This window comes from Nycticebus coucang, chromosome 7 (genome assembly GCF_027406575.1).
Source record: "Nycticebus coucang isolate mNycCou1 chromosome 7, mNycCou1.pri, whole genome shotgun sequence".
NCBI classification, from domain to species: Eukaryota; Metazoa; Chordata; class Mammalia; order Primates; family Lorisidae; genus Nycticebus; species Nycticebus coucang.
In genome coordinates, this window is record NC_069786.1 from 27,511,195 (window position 1) to 27,529,151 (window position 17,957).

Genomic DNA, 17,957 nt, shown 5'->3' on the forward strand with positions numbered 1-17,957 from the left:
GTGGCAATGTGTCTATTAGTTTAAGCAGGCATCCTCAAACTTTTTAAACAGGGGGCCAGTTCACTGTCCCTCAGACTGTTGGAGGGCCGGAGTACAGTTTAAAAAAAAAACCTATGAACAAATTCCTATGCACACTGCACATATCTTATTTTGAAGTAAAAAAATAAAATCGGAACAAATACAATCACGCTGCCTCATGTGGCCTGCGGGCCACAGTTTGAGGACCCCTGGAGGTCTAGTTTAAGCAATTAATGAAGATTTTCCACTATAATTATTTAAAGAAACACAGAGAATATGTTATATTCTTTTTTTAGTGAAGAGGTATACATCATACTTTTTGAAATAAAGCCAGTTAAAGAAAAATCTATACTACATTAAACAACTGATGAAAATTACTTAAATTGTCAGCTTATTTTTTTATTTTTATTTTTTTTGAGGCAGAGTCTTTGTTGCCCTGGATAGAGTGCTGTGGTATCCCAGCTCACAGCAACCTCAAACTCTTGGACTCAAGAGATTCTCTTGCCTCAGCCTCCTGAGTAGCTAGGACTACAGGTGCCCACCACAATTTAGAGACAGGGTCTCGTACTTGCTCAGGCTGGTCCTGAACCTGTGAGCTCAGAGAATCCATCCGCCTCGGCCTTTCAGAGTGCTAGGATTACAGGCATGAGCCACCATGCCTGGCCAAATTGTCAGATTTTAATCAAATAAGAGTGAAAAAAAGAAGAATGAAAAAACCCCAAACATTAAACCTATTCAGGGGCTGTGGGCTGTGGATCATGCCTGTAATCCTAGCTCTCTGGGAGGCAGAGGTAGAGGATCACTTAAGTTCAGGAGTTTGAGACCAGCTTGGGCAAGAGTAAGACGATCTCTACTAAAAATACAAAAATTAGCCAGGTGTTGTGATGAGTGCCTGAACCCAGGAGTTTGAGGTTGTTGTAAGCTGGGATGACACCACAGCACTCTAGCCTGGGCAACAGAGTGAGACTTTGTCTCAAAAAAAAAACAACACAACAAAAAGCAAAAAACAACACTCCCCCCACCCCCGCCAAACAAAAACCCCAAACCAAAACAAACAACCTATGCAGGACAGATTCTCCTTTGACCAAACATTAGTTAGGCTCCTTTGAGTCCTTTTCTCAGTAAGCCTTCACCTTGGCCTTCCATGTTTACCCTGTCCTTGCCAGGCCTGTAAGGCCCAGTTTGGGCAAGAATATAGCTAGGTCAGTTTTAATCTCTCACCCTTGATAAATGATCAAATTCCTCATCCATCAGCCTCCACAATCTACTCATTGGCTATAAATCCCCACTTGCCCTTGTTATATTTGGAATTGAGTCCAACTTTATTTGCAATAGAGTTGACCCTTAGCATTTCTATTTCCCCTGCAAGTGATACTGACTAATCAGATACCTGACAAGTCAGCTGAGGCTTCAAAAGATATTATCATTGACAAAAGAACTCTTAGGAACACTTTTCCTTGCTTTGGACATTAGGGACTGCGCTTGCTATGTGATACCTAGGAACTGCAGCTGTCATCTTGGGGCTATGAAGGGAGATATTGAGGGAAGTAGTGAACTATGACAGCCATAGCAGAAAAGAGACTCTTTCTTTTAAAAATAGCTTTACTGAGATACAATTCACATACAACATTCATTCTATTAATTCAGTGGCTTTTAGCATATTCACAGAGTTGTATATCAATCACAACAATCAATATTAGGACATTTTCATTACCCTAAAAAGAGCTCCTTCACCTCTCAGATTACCCTCAGGCCTTTCATCACCCCCAGCTCTAGGTAATTTACTTTCTATCCCTGGGGATTTGACTGTTTTGGACATTTCATATAAGCAGGATCATACTATATATGTTTTTTTGTGACTGGCTTCTTTAACTTAGCACAATGGTTTACAATCCACCAATACTTCATTTTTCTTGAATGCCAAATAACATTGCATTGTATGAATATGTACATTTTTAATACATTCATAATTTCATATCCTCTCTTGTTCTTTTATTCATTTACCTATCTTGCCTTATGCTGTTTTCTTATTAACTTACTTGTTTTGTGATGTTGATTTACCTTTTATTCTTTAAAATTATAGGTAAAAAAAGCAAAAGTACCAAAGTGAAGGAGAATATGCTTTGTTTACTTACCAGTCCCCATTCAGAGACCCTTTCCTAAACAACAGAGCTGGCAAAGGAAGATACTCTTCAGTCTCATAGGCCCTCTGCAGCAGGGAGTACTGCAGTGGCCTCATTATACCTCTCTGCATAATATAAATAGGATTCCACATGTGTTAAGCTACTGAGGCAATTAAAAAGGAAACAGGCTTTGTGCATAATGGAAACATGTTTAAAGTAATTTGCCTTTTGGAAAATTTTTAAGGCACTGAGGAATGCTGCCATCCCCAAAGTGACAGGAAATTTTAAATTATGGGTTGGTTTTAACCATTTTCATAAAAAAGTAACTGGCATTTCTCCTAAAATGTTTTTTTCTTAAATGAGACATTATTGCAATGTACCTTAAAATAATTGAGAATTGAACAAACTATATATACCATATTATCTGTTTTTTTTCTAAGAAGTATTAAGCTGATCCTAAATATGGAAAATCTATTCATTTCATCCACTGTATTCTCAATAAATCTTACAAAGCAATAAAAACAACATAGAAGAAGAAAAATAATTCTGATTATCTGAGATTCTTCATTAATTGACTTTTTACTAGTAACATTGATTATTTTATTTCCTTTTATTAAGAAATATCTGAAAAAGAGAGCTCAGTAATAATAATACTAAGGAGATAATAACAAATATACTTAAAACATGCTTACTTCTGTCCTCCTAAGAAGTACATGTAACTCAAATGTCAGACCAGCACAAATGTTTGTACAGCACATGGATGATATATGCCAATACCATAATTATATAGTATAGCACTGTATATTTTAAAATTCATATCGGTATGACCTAATTTGCTGACATGACCTAATTTGAAGCACTGGTACTGTCTTCCTGTCTGCCTAGAAGGCACCGTAGGTTATGGGGGGAAAAAGAGAAAAGATTATAGTAGAGAAAAAAACCTTTTATCCCTGCTATAAAATTAAGCAGACAGAAACTCATGAGCCTGGCAGGCTTCAGGTATATCCCTGCCTACAGCATAGGAAGAGGAAAGATGACCCACCCCTAGAGGGCCTTTCTAAGCCCAGCGCTCTCAAACTTAGCACAGTGAACAGTGTTAAAATAGTCATGTTAAGTACAGAGGAAGTATTCACTTCCCAAGATCTGACAAGAACAAGATTTTATACTTTAAACATTATTTTAACATATTTATTATGTAGTTATATCTTTTTTAAAATTAAATATACAAATAATGAAAAATTCATTTTACTATCAGCGATAATCACACAAATGCTTTTATTTGAAAATTCATTATTTAAATTTCTCCTTCTTACTCTTTTTTTCCTCCTCCTTGCTCTTATCAAGCTTTTCAAAATTTAGACAAAACATCATTAGATAATTTTAAATTATCTATAAATTCTGCAATAGAGTTGTGCAAATGCTTCAGTGAAAGGTATTTCTAAAATGACGCTGCAGAGTTAGAAAACTTCCATTATCTAACAGCTTGTGTCTTGTTGAATTTGGCAAAGATCAAACTTAATCAGGGTCTAAACACAAAATGTCTCTCCTATTTTTTTTACAGACTTGATGAACGCCACAAACATCAATCCAGTTGATATCAAACCAAAGCAGTATGGTTAGGATATGCTTTGTTTGGCCCTGCCAAGTCTCATGTTGAAATCTGATCTCTAATATTGAAGGTTGTGGCTGGAAGGAGGTATTTAGGTCTTGGGGACAGTGCCCTCATTAAGGGTTTGGTGCCGTTTTTATGATGAGTGAGTTCAAACTCTATTAGCTCAAGCTAGAACTAATTGTTAAACAGAGCCTGGCATCTCCCTCTCTTCTCTCTTTTGCTCCCTCTCTCACTATGTGATGCCTGCTCCCCTTTACTTTCCTCAATGAATGGAAGCTTTCTGAGGCTCTCACTAGAAGCAGATACTGGTGCCATGCTTCTTGTACAGCCTTTAGGACCATGAGCCAAATAAACCTTTTTTCTTTGTAAATTATCCCAGCCTCAGGTATTTCCTTATAGCTACACAAGTGGACTAAGACACCAAGCAAGAAGTTGAGAATCTAACCTTTCCCTCCCCTTCATACTCAGTCACCAATGTCTACTTGATTGTACTTTAAATTATGCCCTGGGTAGAGTGCCATGGTATTATCATAGCTCACAACAACCTTGACCTCCTGAGCTCAAGCTGTCTTCCTGTCTCAGTTTTTCTATTTTTAATAGAGATGGGGTCTCACCCTTGCTCAGGCTGATCTCGAACTCCTAAGCTCAATCAATACACCTGCCTCGGCCTCCCTGAGTGCTTGGATTTTAGGGGTGAGCTACGGTGCCCAGCCTGATTATATTTTCTTAATACACGTTATCTCTGGGATTATTCCTTTCTTTTTATTTAAGACGTAGTACAGCACTACCTTAGTTTAGATCACCAATACTGTTAATTTGGATTATCAGTGAGGCATCCCAATCTGCAAATTGGTTTGTTCCTTCCAATCCATTCTCCCATAGCTATAGTTATTCTTCTAAAGCACACATCTGGTCATTTTACTCCATTTCACTGTAGCTAACTGCTAAGAACCATTAGGATAAATGAAAAACTATGATCTATGAACTTTATGATGTAGTTACTATTCTCAATGATATCCTGCCTAGTCTCAGTCAGAATTCCTCCCTAACACTCTATGCTTCAGCTGTGTTGACCAACTTTTTGTTCCCTAAATATGCTTCTTCTGGTTAATCTGTATTAGTTTGTACAAACTGCTTCAACTCCACAAGCCCCATCTACTTCTTATTTCACTCCTTCCCTTTTTATCTGGCTAAATCTTACTTACTTGTTCATTTCTTGGGATATCTTTACTGTACCCTCAAGACTTGGCCAGATGTCTATTCCCATGTGCTTTCGCAGCATCATGTTTTTAAAACACATAATCTACTGTAGTTGAATATTTATTTCGTTGTCTTTCCAAACAGACTGCAAGTTCTTTGGGAGGTAGATACTTGTATATGGTTCACCATGCCTCTCTAGCACATTCCCACGTAAATAGACCCTCAACAAATATTTATTTACTCAATTAATCAGGAAAACATTAATCAAAGAAAGGAAGCTTCAACACTAACATACATACAATAGAATGACCAAATTATAATCTTTATATATTAAGTTCATTTATAAACTGGTAAGGGAAAACTCTGAAATACATTTTCTTATAGAAAACAATATTAAGTGTTGTTGATAACTAGCAACCTCCTATCAAGCTTATTTAAACTATAATGTAGGAAAACTGCATTATTCCTGATTACTATGGACTCTACTAATATCAGTAATATTTCTGGAGAAAATGTATTAAGAATTTCAATTTGGTAATGCCATGAACTAATTATTTCTGGCTACAGCCCAGGAATAGAAATTCACAGTTCCAATTTATGTAGGTAGTTCAGGATAGAGGTTTTAGCAGGGAGGAAATGAAAAATGACTAAAAACTCTAGGGAAGCGGTGTGACAGGAATTGGTCTTGTGTGGCCATTAATCTTTGGGAACATGACCCAATTTGAGGACAACTCACTTTTTCATCTCCTTTCTTTTCCTTCAAGGATCCTGGGAATTAAATGCAGGCTTCCTATTGATTATCAAAATTGACTTCCAACCAGGGTTTCTTAATACAGACAAGAAATGGTCTAAAAGGTTCTCATATATGTATTTTCCCTAAGCAAGCATTCTGTGTTCGGAATTAAGTATAAAAAAGCTATGTAACAAGACAAACAAAACAAATAAGATAGTTACTAACTCCAGGATAAACAATAGTTGTCAAAGAAAAGAAATGTAATTATAGCTCAATTTTGAAATGTTTAGGAGAGTCGTTACACTGTAAGTAATGAACACTGATCAAGCCAAACATTTTGATCAAATAAAAAATTATGACAGAAAATTGGAGCAAGAGGAATGTATTACAAATCCTTTTTTACAATCTATGTTTTGCATTTTTATCTTCCCTTAATAGTGATTTTTTATAACATTTTTTTATCACTATAAATTTTAAAGTTTTGAATCCATTTTTTCCCTTTGATGTCTGTGCTTTTTGTATTCTAGCTAAACATTGTCTCAACCAAAGGTTAGGAATTTTTTTTAATTAAATCATAGCTGTGTACATTAATGCAATCATGGGGTACAATGTGTTGGTGGGAATATTTTTTATATATTTGTGCTACTATGAGTTTTATAATTTTAACTTTTATAATTAATTCTATGATTCAAGTTAATTTTTTATGTATGGCATGAACTAATGGTCAAGATGCCTTTTTTTCCTCATGAATATCCAATTGTCCTAGTACCATTTGCAGAGCAAACTATCATTTCACCATTGAGTTCTCATCTCCTTTCTTAACATACCAACTGATAATCTATGTAAGGTTCTATTTCTGGATTCCTTTTTTTTTTGGATTAGTCTATACTTCTAGCTTTATGCTACTACTACAAAGTCCTGATTGCTATAACTTTATGGTAAGTATTTATAAAATGTAGTGTGAGTCTTCTAACTTCTTTTTTTCTGGTTCATTAATCTATATGTCTACCTTTATGCTACCACAAAGTCTTGATTACTGTAACTTTCTGGGAAGCATTTACATCATGTAGTGCGAGTCTTCTAATTTCATTCAAAATTGTTTTGGCTAAAGTAAGTCCTTTACATGGCCACATAAATGTTATGTTGTCTTGTCAATGTCTATAATAAATACTACAGGGATTTTGATAACCATTCCATTGAATGGAGAATTGGCATATTTATTATTATTATTATTATTATTTTGCAGTTTTTGGCCAGGGCTGGGTTTGAACCTGCCACCTCTGGCATATGGGGCCGGCGTCCCACCCCTTTGAGCCACAGGCACTGCCGAGAACTGGCATCTTAACAATATTGAATCTTCTGACTTACAAATATGTTCTACCTTGTTTAAATTTGCTTTAGTCACTCTAAACAATGTTTTGTAGTTTTCATTGCATGTATTTTGTTGACTTTATCTTAAATTATTATAGTTCATTTTTTTTATGCTATGATAAATTATATTTTTAAAATTTCAACTCCAGTTTTATATTGCTGATATACACAACTAGAAATGATTTTTGTGTATTAATGTGAATTCTGTGACCTTGGTAAATTCACTCATTAGTTCTAGTCGCTTGCAGTGTTTTTTAGTTTTCTGAATATACAATACCATAGTCTGTGAATATGGACAATTTCACTTATTGCTTTTTATCTGTATGTCTTTATTTCCTTATCTTATTGCTCAGCTAAGACTTCCAGAGTAATGTTGAACAGAAGTGAAGAGAACAGACTCTCTCGTTTTGTTCCTGAACTTAGGGAAACAGCATTCAGACTTTTAGCATTAAGTATGATGTTAGTTGTAAGTTTTCATCAATGTCTTTTATTGGGATGAAGAAGTTCCTTTCTTCTGTTTGCTGACAAATTTTATCATGAATTAGTTTTGAATTCTGTCACATGCTTCCATTGGGATAACCATATAGTTTTCCAATTTTATGTTGTGATTTATAGTGATTGATAAATCCAATGTTTAACCTTAGATTGCCAGTATAAATAATTCTTTGTGTACTAGTAGTTTCAACTTACCAATACTTTGTTAAAAATTTTCACCTTAGTGTGGCGCTGTGGCTCAGTGAGTAGAGCGCTGGCCCCATATACCAAAGGTGGTGGGTTCAACCTGGCCCCAGCCAAACTGCAACAAAAAATAGCCGGTGTTGTGACGGGCGCCTGTAGTTCCAGCTACTTGGGAGGCTGAGGCAAGAGAATCACCTAAGCCCAAGAGCTGGAGGTTGCTGAGAGCTATGACGTGATAGCACTCTACTGAGGGAGACAAAGTGAGACTCTGTCCCTAAAAAAAAAAAAAAAATTCACCTTAATGAAGGATATTGACCTATAGTCAATTTAGATACATACTTATGATACATCTGTCTGTTCTTGGTAGCAGAGTAATAGCGGCTTTATAAAATTAGTTGGAAGGTATTTCTTACTCTTCTGGTTTCTAAAAATGTTTTAGAATTGGTTTTACTTGTGTATTAAATGTTTGGTGGAATTTACCAGTAAAATCATTGAATCATGAAATTTTCAATAAAGGGTGGTTCTTTTTTTTTCTTGAAGGCTCACAGCAACCTCAAACTCTTGGACTCAAGTGATTTTCTTACCTCACCCCCCCCCCCCAAGTAGCTGGGACCACAGGCACCCACCACAACGCCCGGCTAGTTTTAGAGACGAGATCTCCCTCTGGCTCAGTTTGGTCTTGAACCTGTGAACTCAGGCAATCTACTGGCCTTGGCCTCCCAGGGTGCTAGGATTACAGGCGTTAGTCACCGTGCCTGGCCAAGGGTGATTCTTTTTTTTTTTTAATTTTATATTTTTTATTAAGTCTTTTGTACATAGATCATAAATACATTTATGCCCATTTCAGTGTGTTGGTTATTTGTACAGATTGGAGTGCTTACATCATACTAATCAGCATAGCTTTCATCTCATTTACCCATTTATAGCATTAGGACATTTGTGTTCTACACATGATAGAACCAACTTGTACTTGCAATGTGCTCCACAGTTGTGGTCCCCCTACTATCCCCTACTATCCCTCCTACGTCCTCCCTATCCCTCCCTTCCCTCCTTCATCATAGCCTAAAGTTGTGTTTCATTTTTGCAAGTGTGAGTTATTAAAAATTGGTTTCACAGTAGTGCTGAGTACATTGGATACTTTTTTTTCCATTCCTGAGATACTTTGCTAAGAATATTTTCCAGCTCCATCCATGTAAACATAAAGGAGGTAAAGTCTCCATTTCTTTTACTGCTGCATAATACATATACCACAATTTATTAATCCATTCATGGGTCAATGGGCACTTGGGCTTCTTCCATGACTTGGCAATTATGAATTGAGCTGCAATGAACAATCTGGTGCAAATATCTTTATTGCCAAATGATTTTTGGTCTTTTGGGTATACACCTAATAGAGGAATTGCAGGATCAAATGGCAGGTCTACATTTAGATCCCTGAGTGTTCTCCAAACTTCCTTCCAGAAGGAACGTACTAGCTTGCATTCCCACCAGCAGTGTAGAAGTGTTCCCTTTTCTCCACATCTACACCAACATCTGTTGTTTTGGGATTTTGTGATGTGGGCTACTCTTACTGGAGTTAGATGGTATCTCAGAGTAGTTTTGCTTTACATTTCTGATGATTAAAGATGATGAGCATTTTTTCATGTGTCTTGTAGGCCATACACCTGTTTTCTTCAGAGAAGCTTCTGTTCATGTCTCTTGCCCACAATGAAATGGGATCACTTGTTTTTTGCTTAGTAATAAGTTTGAGTTCTTTGTGGATTCTGGTTATTAGACCTTTGTCGGTAGCATAACTTACAAAAATCCTCTCCCATTCTGAGGGCTGTCTATTTGCTTTACTGAGTGTGTTCTTGGCAGTGCAGAAGCTTTTTAATTTGATCAGATACCAGTAATGTATTTTTGATGTTGCTTCAATTGCCCGGGGTGTCTTCCTCATGAAGTATTCTCCCAGGCCAATTTTCTCAAGTGTTTCCCCTGCACTCTCTCTAAGAATATTTATAGGTTCATTTCTTAAGTTTAAGTTCTTTAACTAGTGAGAGTCAATTTTTGTTAGAGGGGAAAGGTGTGGGTCCAGTTTCAGTCTTCTACAAGTTGTCAGCCAGTTCATCCAGCACCATTTATTGAATAGGAAATCTTTCTCCCAATTTATATTTTTAATAGGCTTATCAAAAATCAAATGACAGTAAGTGTCTGGGCTCATCTCTTGGTCTTCAATTCTGTTCCATACATCTACCTCTCTGTTTTTGTGCCAGTACCATGCTGTTTTGATGACTATTGATTTATAATAAAGTCTGAAGTCTGGAAGTGTGATTCCTCCTAATTTGTTTTTATTTCTGAGTAATGTCTTGGCTATTCAAGGTTTTTTCTGTTTCCATATAAAATGAAGTACTATTTTTTCCAGGTCTTTAAAATATGAGAGAGGTGCTTTAATAGGGATCACGTTAAATCTGTAAATTGCTTTAGGTAGTATAGACATTTTAACAATGTTGATTCTTCCCAGCCATGAGCATAGTATATTTTTCCATTTGTTAACATCTTCAGCTATTTCTTTTCTCAGACTTTCATAGTTCTCTTTATAGAGATCTTTCATGTCCTTAGTTAGATACACTCCCAGATATTTCATCTTCTTTGGCACTATTGTAAAGTGAATAGAATCTTTGATTATTTTTTCCCCTTGACTATTGTTGGTGTATATAAAGTCTACAGATTTATGAGTGTTAATTTTGTATCCTGAGACATTACTATATTCCTTGATCACTTCTAGGAGTTTTGTAGTTGATCCCCTGGGGTTTTCCAGATATATAATCATATCGTCTGCGAAAAGTGACAATTTGCTCTCCTCTGGTTCTATTTGGATCCCCTTGATTGCCTTTTCTTGCCTGATTGCGGTGGCTAAGACTTCCATTACAATGTTAAAAAGCAGTGGAGACAGTGGGCATCCTTGCCTGGTTCCTGATCTTAGTGGAAATGTTTTCAATTTTACTCCTTTCACTATGATATTGACTGTGGGTTTGCTATAGATGGCCTCTATCAGTTTAAGAAATGTTCCTTCTATACCTATTTTCTTAAGTGTTCTGATCAAGAAAGGATGCTGGATATTGTCAAAAGCTTTTTCTGCATCAATTGAGAGAATCATATGGTCTTTGTTTTTTAATCTGTTTATGTGATGTATTATATTTATGGATTTACGTATATTGAACCATCCTTGGGACCCTGGGATGAAACCCAGTTGGTCATGGTGTAAAATTTGTTTGATGTGTTGTTGGATTCTGTTTGCTAGGATCTTATTTAATATTTTTTCATCAATATTCATTAGAGATATTGGTCTATAATTTTCTTTTCTTGTTGGGTCTTTTCCTGCTTTGGGTATCAGGGTGATAGTTGCTTCATAGAATGAGTTGGGAAGTATTCCCTCTTTTTTCTATGTTTTGGAAAAGATTAAGTAATGTAGGTACTAGTTCCTCTTTAAAGGTTTGGTAGAATTCTGATGTGAAGAGATCTGGTCCCGGGCTTTTCTTTTTGGGGAGATTTTTTTTATAGTTGATGCTATTTCAGAGCTTGTTACAGGCTTGTTCAACATTTCCACTTCTTTCTGGCTAAGTCTGGGAGGGTGACATGTTTCCAAGTATTGATCTATTTCCTTCAGATTTTCATACTTCTGAGAGTAGAGTTTTATGTAGTATTCATTAAGGATTTGCTGAATTTCTGAGGAGTCCATTGTTATTTGGCCTTTATCATTTCTGATTGATGAAATTAGGAATTTTACTCTTTTACTTCTGGTTAGGTTAGCTAATGGTTTATCTATTTTATTGACCTTTTCAAAAAACCAACTCTTTGATTGGTTGATCTGTTGTATGATTCTTTTGTTTTCAATTTCATTAAGTTCTGCTCTAATTTTAGTTATTTCTTTTCTTCTGCTGGGTTTAGGGTTGGAAAGTTCTTCCTTTTCCAGTTGCTTGAGATGACTCATTAAGTTATTGACTTCCTCTCTTTCTGTTCTCTTGAGGAAGGTTTATAACACTATAAATTTTCCTCTTAGGGATGCCTTTGTTGTATCCCAGAGGTTCTGATAGTTTGTTTCTTCATTATTGTTTTGTTCTAAAAATTTGGCAATTTCCTTCTTAATCTCGCCTATGACCCAGCTATCATTTAGTATGAAGTTATTTAGTTTCCATGTTTTTGTATGTGTGTGGAGATTCCTGTTGTTACTGAGTTCAACTTTTATTCCGTGGTGGTCTGAGAAAATACAAGGAATGATTTCTATTCTTTTAAATTTGCTGAAGTTAGACCTGTGACCTAATATGTGATCAATTTTGGAGGATGATCCATGGGCTGATGAGAAGAATGTGTATTCGGTTTTGATGAAATGTTCTATAGATGTCTATTAGATGCAAATGTTGAATGGTTAAGTTTAATTCAAAAATTTCTTTGCTGAGCTTCCTTTTGGAGGATCTATCCAACGCTGCCAGAGAAGTGTTAAAGTCTCCAATAATTATGGTGCTGGGGGAAATCAAATTACTCATGTCAGTTAGAGTTTCTCTTATAAATTGAGGCACATTCTGGTTGGGTGCATAGATTTTGATAATTGAAATCTCATCATGTTGAGGGTTGCCCTCAACAAATAAGAAGTGACCATCATTGTCTTTTCTTACTTTGATTGGTTTAAAGCCTATTGTATCTGCAAATAAAATTGCAAGACCTGCTTTTTTCTGATTTCCATTTGCCTCAATTATAGATGACCATCCCTTTACCCTGAGTCTATATTTATCTTTTAATGTAAGGTGCAATTCTTGAATGCAACAGATGTCTGGCCTGAGTTTTTGTATCCAGTCAGCCATCCTGTGTCTCTTTAGAGGGCAATTTAAACCATTCACATTAATTGAGAGTAATGATAAACCTGACAGAGTTTTGGGTATCGAGTTTTTTCAAAGTCCAGTGGACATTTTTAATCCTTTTGCCACTATGGAAATTAGAGTTTGATCAAAAGTTTCTGAGTGATTTTACTTTGGTGGTGGAGGATTGTGTTGTTCATTATGGAGGATAGGTCTGAGAATTTTCTGAAGAGCTGGTTTAGTTATGGCAAATTTCTTCAACATGTGAATGTCATTAAAGTATTTAATTTCTCCATCATAGATGAAACTCAGGTTAGCTGGATACAAGATCCTGGGTTGAAAGCTATTTTATTTAAAGAGATTAAAGGTCAATGACCACCCTCTTCTAGCTTGAAAGGTTTCAGCAAAGAGATCTGCAGTCATTCTAATGCTCTTCCCCTTGTATGTAATGGTTTTCTTACTTCTTACAGCTTTCAGAATTTTCTCCTTCATATTAACTTTAGCAAAATTAATTATAATATGTCTATGAGAATTTTTATTCAGGTTGAGTCATGCCAGTGTTCTGAAACTGTCTGCTATCTGAATTTCAGAATCTCTGGGCATAACTGGAAAATTCTCTTTAATTATTTCATGAAGCAAAGCATCTGTATTCTTTGCAGCAAGCTCATCACTTTCAGGTATTCCTATAAGGTGAATAGTAGACCTCTTCGAATTATCCCAGAGCTCTCTGAGAGAATGATCCATTTTTGTTCTCTCCTTTTTTTCCTCTTTGAGTCTTTGGGAGTGTTCAAAAGCTTTGTCTTCAATATTGGAGATTCTTTCTGCCTGCTCCATTCTGTTACTGAGGGATTCTACTGTATTTTTTTAGATCTTTGAGGGCCGCAAATTCTTGCTTTAATGTGTCAAAATCTTTGGTCATTTTGTCTTTAAATTTGTTAAATTCTTAAGACATCTTTTGTATTTCTGCTTTAAATTCTAATTTCATCATTTCCTCCAATTTGTTGATCCTATTTGCTATCCAAATTCTGAACTTGATTTCTGTCATCTCAGCAATTTGTTTGGGAATAGGATCTTGTACTGTACCTGCTTTATTGTTTCTTGGGGAAGTTGATCTATTCTGATTGTTCATGTTGCCAGAGTTTTTCTGCTGATTCCGCCTAATGATTGTTTTTCACTGTTGGCTAGGTGGTCTGGTAAGGTGAGATTGGATTGAGGTTTCCTGGGGTTGTGGTTAACCAGCCCTTTGCTAGGGATCTGGGACTGATGACTGCAGCTTTTTCCCCTTTAGCTTTGCAAAGGACCTGTATAGTATTACAGTCTGAGGCTGGGGAAACCTGCTTGGTGTGGTGGGATTAGGTGGCTCAGTCTTGTATTCAACTGGTTCTTGTCCGATCCTGGTGAATCAGTGACTCTGGAGAAGTTTAGCTGTGAAGAAATACAAGCAATTAAGAAACCCCACCTCCCCAGACAACAACTGGAGTGGGAAAATCGACCCTTCCTGTTACCACACAACCAGGGTATCACCCTAGAGGGTCCTTGGGTGATTGTCCCAAGTTAGGGGTTCCAAACCAATTGACTCTGTTAGTATGAACTCTCAGGTGGGAGAGTTTGAAAGGTCTCCAGCAGCTAGATAACAGAGGTCTACTGGCTGCTCAGATTTGGCTCTCTCCAGTGCTCTACGGAGTCAGAAAGGCCTGCCCGGTACTACAGTGGGACCAGAGGGCTGAGTCTCTTTCTCCACTTTGTTCCTTTTTCACACCTAATAACTGGTGACCCCGCAGGGCTGCAGTGCTGTTTCCTCCAATAATGCGAAGTGCCAGGGCTTAGCGCCTGTCAGAGTCAAAGGAAGGTCAATGCCCCCAAGGCCCAGCCACTGCCCTCAGCTACCAGCCAGCTGTTGGAGCTGAGGCCTACCTACCTTGGTTGTTCAATTTCCACTGGCGAGTGTTCCACTTGGGCTCAGTCTAATCCTGGTGGTACCAGGCCTGCAAATGCTTATTTCCCTCAGCCATGGCACCTTTGTCCCTGTTGCTCTGCAGCACCAGTATCCCTATAGAGTCATTTCTAGTTTCCTCTGGCAGTGCACAAAGTTGCGGGGTAGGGGGTGTTTCTCCAAGATTGAACCCCAGCGTGATCACTCTATTGTTGCTGGATCTTTGTGGGAAGTGCCCCTGCACAGTTCCACTACCACTGACAAAGCCAGAAAATTCTGGCTGTAGGAGCAGCTCTAGGAGTGTGCTGCACACGAATCTGACAGCTGGGTGGGGTACACGGATTCTGGTAGTATCTAACGCCTGGTGACTTCAGCAAAATCAATACTCCACTGGTGATTCTCGTCGGGCGGGGGCCTGGTGTGGAGGCAGGGCAGGCTTGGTGCGCAGCTTCAGTGGTCTCCGGATGGGTGGGGCGTGGCACAGCCTTAGTGGTCTCCGGGTAGGCGGGCCTTGCGATCTCCGGGCGGGCAGGACGCAGGTGCAGCACGAGGCCTTGGCGGTCTCTGGGTGGGCGGGGCATGGCGCCGGCCTTGGCAGTCTCCAGGCTGGTGGGGTGCAGCATAGAGGCAGGGAGGGAGCAGGGGACCACCAGGCAGAGAGCGGGGTACTTGTTCAGACAGGCTGGGGTGGAGGGTGCTGCTCATGAGCCTCCTCCCTCAGTCTCTGAGGTGGTTAGGGATCTGGTTTATCCGGTTAGGGGGGAAAGGTGGACTGAAAGTTCAGAATGGCAGGGAAAATGTAAGTTCAGTTTTTCTGCCTGGTAAGAGAATGATCAGAGTCACCACAGGGTCCCTCTGGAGGAAGAAGTCCCCACTTCTTACTGCTCTCACCCGTGGGTTGAGACAAGAGGTCCTCAGTTCACTACTTGAGTGTAGAAATCCCACAGGAGCAAATGAAGAGCGAAAGGAAAAGGAAAAAAAGAAAAGAACCCGCAGATTTCTTGGGGGAGGGGTCGGGCATTTTTCCTTTCGGTTGAGTTTTGTACCTGGAGATTGTTGTCTTGGAATCTCAGCTTGCCTCAGCAAGGGTGACCTGTAGTTATCTCTCTTCTCTCTTGGTGGGCTTTCTGTCTTCAGCTCAATTGGATACCCTCTGTACATTATACTTCTCTCTGGACAGGAGCCTATGTTGGAGGTTGCATCCAGTCAGCCATCTTGCCCCTCCCCCCCACCAAGGGTGATTCTTAATGATATAAAAATATTCTTTAGTTGATTTAGGGCTAATCATATTTTTAATTTCTTCTTGAATCTTCTATGATATTTACGGAATCTGACCAGTCATCTGAGCTTTGTTGGCTTTATTGATGTAAAGTTGCTAATGATATTCCCTTATTGTCATTTTAATGACTATAGAGTCTGTAGGGATAGTCTTTTTATTCTCTTTTACTGCTGATGTGGGTAAATCAGTTTTTCCTTTTCTTGTTTTGAGTTTTATACATTTTATTCATCTTTTCAAAAACTCAGTTTCTAGTTTATTAATTTTCTTTATTATTTTCTTTTGCCATTTCATTGACTTCTGCTCTTTGTAATCTTCTTCCTTCTGCTAATTTATTCTTATAGTTATTTTAAAACATTTTTATTGATATATAATATTTGTATATATTTATGACATACATGTGGTATTTTGATACATGCAGAGAATGTGTAATGATCAAGTCAGGGCATTTAGGACCTATCACTTGGAGCATTTATCGTTTCTTTGTGTTGGGAACATATCAAATTCTGTTCGGCTCTATTCCAGCTATTCTGAAATATGTAGGACATTGTTGTTGACTACAGTTACCATACTATGTTATCAAATATTAGAACTTTATCCTTCTATCTAACTATATGTTTGTACCCATTAGTCAACCTCTCTTCACTCTTTGTACCCTTCCCAGCCTATGGTATCTATCATTCTACTTTTTATTTCCGTAAGATCAATTTTTTTAGCTCTCACATAAGTGAGAACATGTGTTATATGTTTGTGCTTGACTTATCTCAATTAACATAATAATCTCCAGTTCCATCCATATTGCTGCAAATGATAGCATTTCATTCTTTTTATGGCTAAGTAGTATTCCACTATGTATATATAACACATTTTACGTATTCATTTGTCTGTTGATAGACACTTAGTTTGATTCCACATCTTTGCTATTCATTGTCTTCTTTTGAGAAATGTCTACTCAGAAATGCCCATTTTTTAATGGGACTATTTTTTGCTATTGAGTTACTTGTACATTCTAGTTGTTAGTCCCTTGGATGAATGGTTTGCAAATACATTTTCCCATTCAATGGATTTTTTTCTTCTCTTTTGGTTCCATACAGATTTTAGATTTTTGCCCTATTTCAGTAAAAAATTATATTAGCATTCTGATAGGGAATATAGTGAAAGAATAGATTGCTTTTGGTAGTATAGTCACTTTGACAATATTAATTCTTCTATTCCATGAGCATGGGATGTCTTTCCATTTCTTTGTGTTCACTTCCATTTCATTCATCAGTGTTTTATAGTTTTCATCATAGGGCTCTTTTATCTTGTTGACTAAATTTTATTTTGAAGTATTTTATTTTTTTGGTGGCTATTGTAAATGGGATTGCCTTCTTGATTTCTTATTTATCATAGAGAAACACTAATGGGTTTTGCATGATTTTGTATACTGCAACTTTTCTGAATTTGTTTTTTAGTTCTAAGAGGTCTAAGGAGTTTTTTGATGGCCTCTTTAGGTTTTCTAAATATAAGATTATGTCAGCTGCAAAGAGGAACAATTTAGCTTCCTCATTTCCAATTTTGATGCCTTTTCTTTCTTTCTCTTGCCTGATTGTTCTGGCTAGGACTTCCAGTACTATGCTGACCAGGAGTAGAAAAAATGGACATCCTTGTCTTCTTGTAGCTTTTAAAGGATAGACTGTCAGTTTTCTCCAATCACTAAGCTGTTAGCTGTGAGTTTGTCATACATGGCTGTTATTATATTGAGCTATGTTCCCTTTATGTCTAGTATTTTGAGAATTTTTACTATTAAGGGATACTGTATTTTATCAAATGCTTTTTCTGCATCCATTGAGATGATCACATATGGTTTTGTCCTTAATTCCACTGATGTGATCTATCATGTGTATCAACTTGTGTATGTTGAACCGTATCAACATGCCTGAGAAAAGTCCCATTTAAGTATGGTATATTATCTTTCTGATGTGTTGTTGGATGTAGTTTGCTAGGATTTTGGTGAGGATCTTTTGGTCTATGTTCAATAGGGATATTGACCTATAATTTTCTTTTTTGTGTGTGTTTTTGTTGGTTTTGGTAGAGGGGTAATTCTGGCCCCACATAATAAGTTAGGATAAATTATCTTCTCTTTAATTGTTTGGAATAGTATGAGAATAGGTGTTACTTCTTTTTAAGTTTGGAAGAATC

General features: G+C 37.3%; 1 protein-coding gene across 4 annotated transcripts in view; it reads right to left on the bottom strand.

Annotated features, from left to right (window-relative positions):
- The window catches only part of ZRANB3 (zinc finger RANBP2-type containing 3), a 368,725-nt gene that overhangs the window by 72,187 nt on the left and 278,581 nt on the right, over window positions 1-17,957 (bottom strand). The window contains exon 1 of one of the 4 annotated variants that reach the window (XM_053596789.1): window positions 8,325-8,348. The exons of the other annotated variants lie outside the window; for them this stretch is intronic. The gene's annotated coding sequence lies outside the window, so the exon portion shown is untranslated. Of the gene's footprint in view, window positions 1-8,324; window positions 8,349-17,957 lie in introns of those variants that run through there. 4 annotated transcript variants of the gene reach the window in all.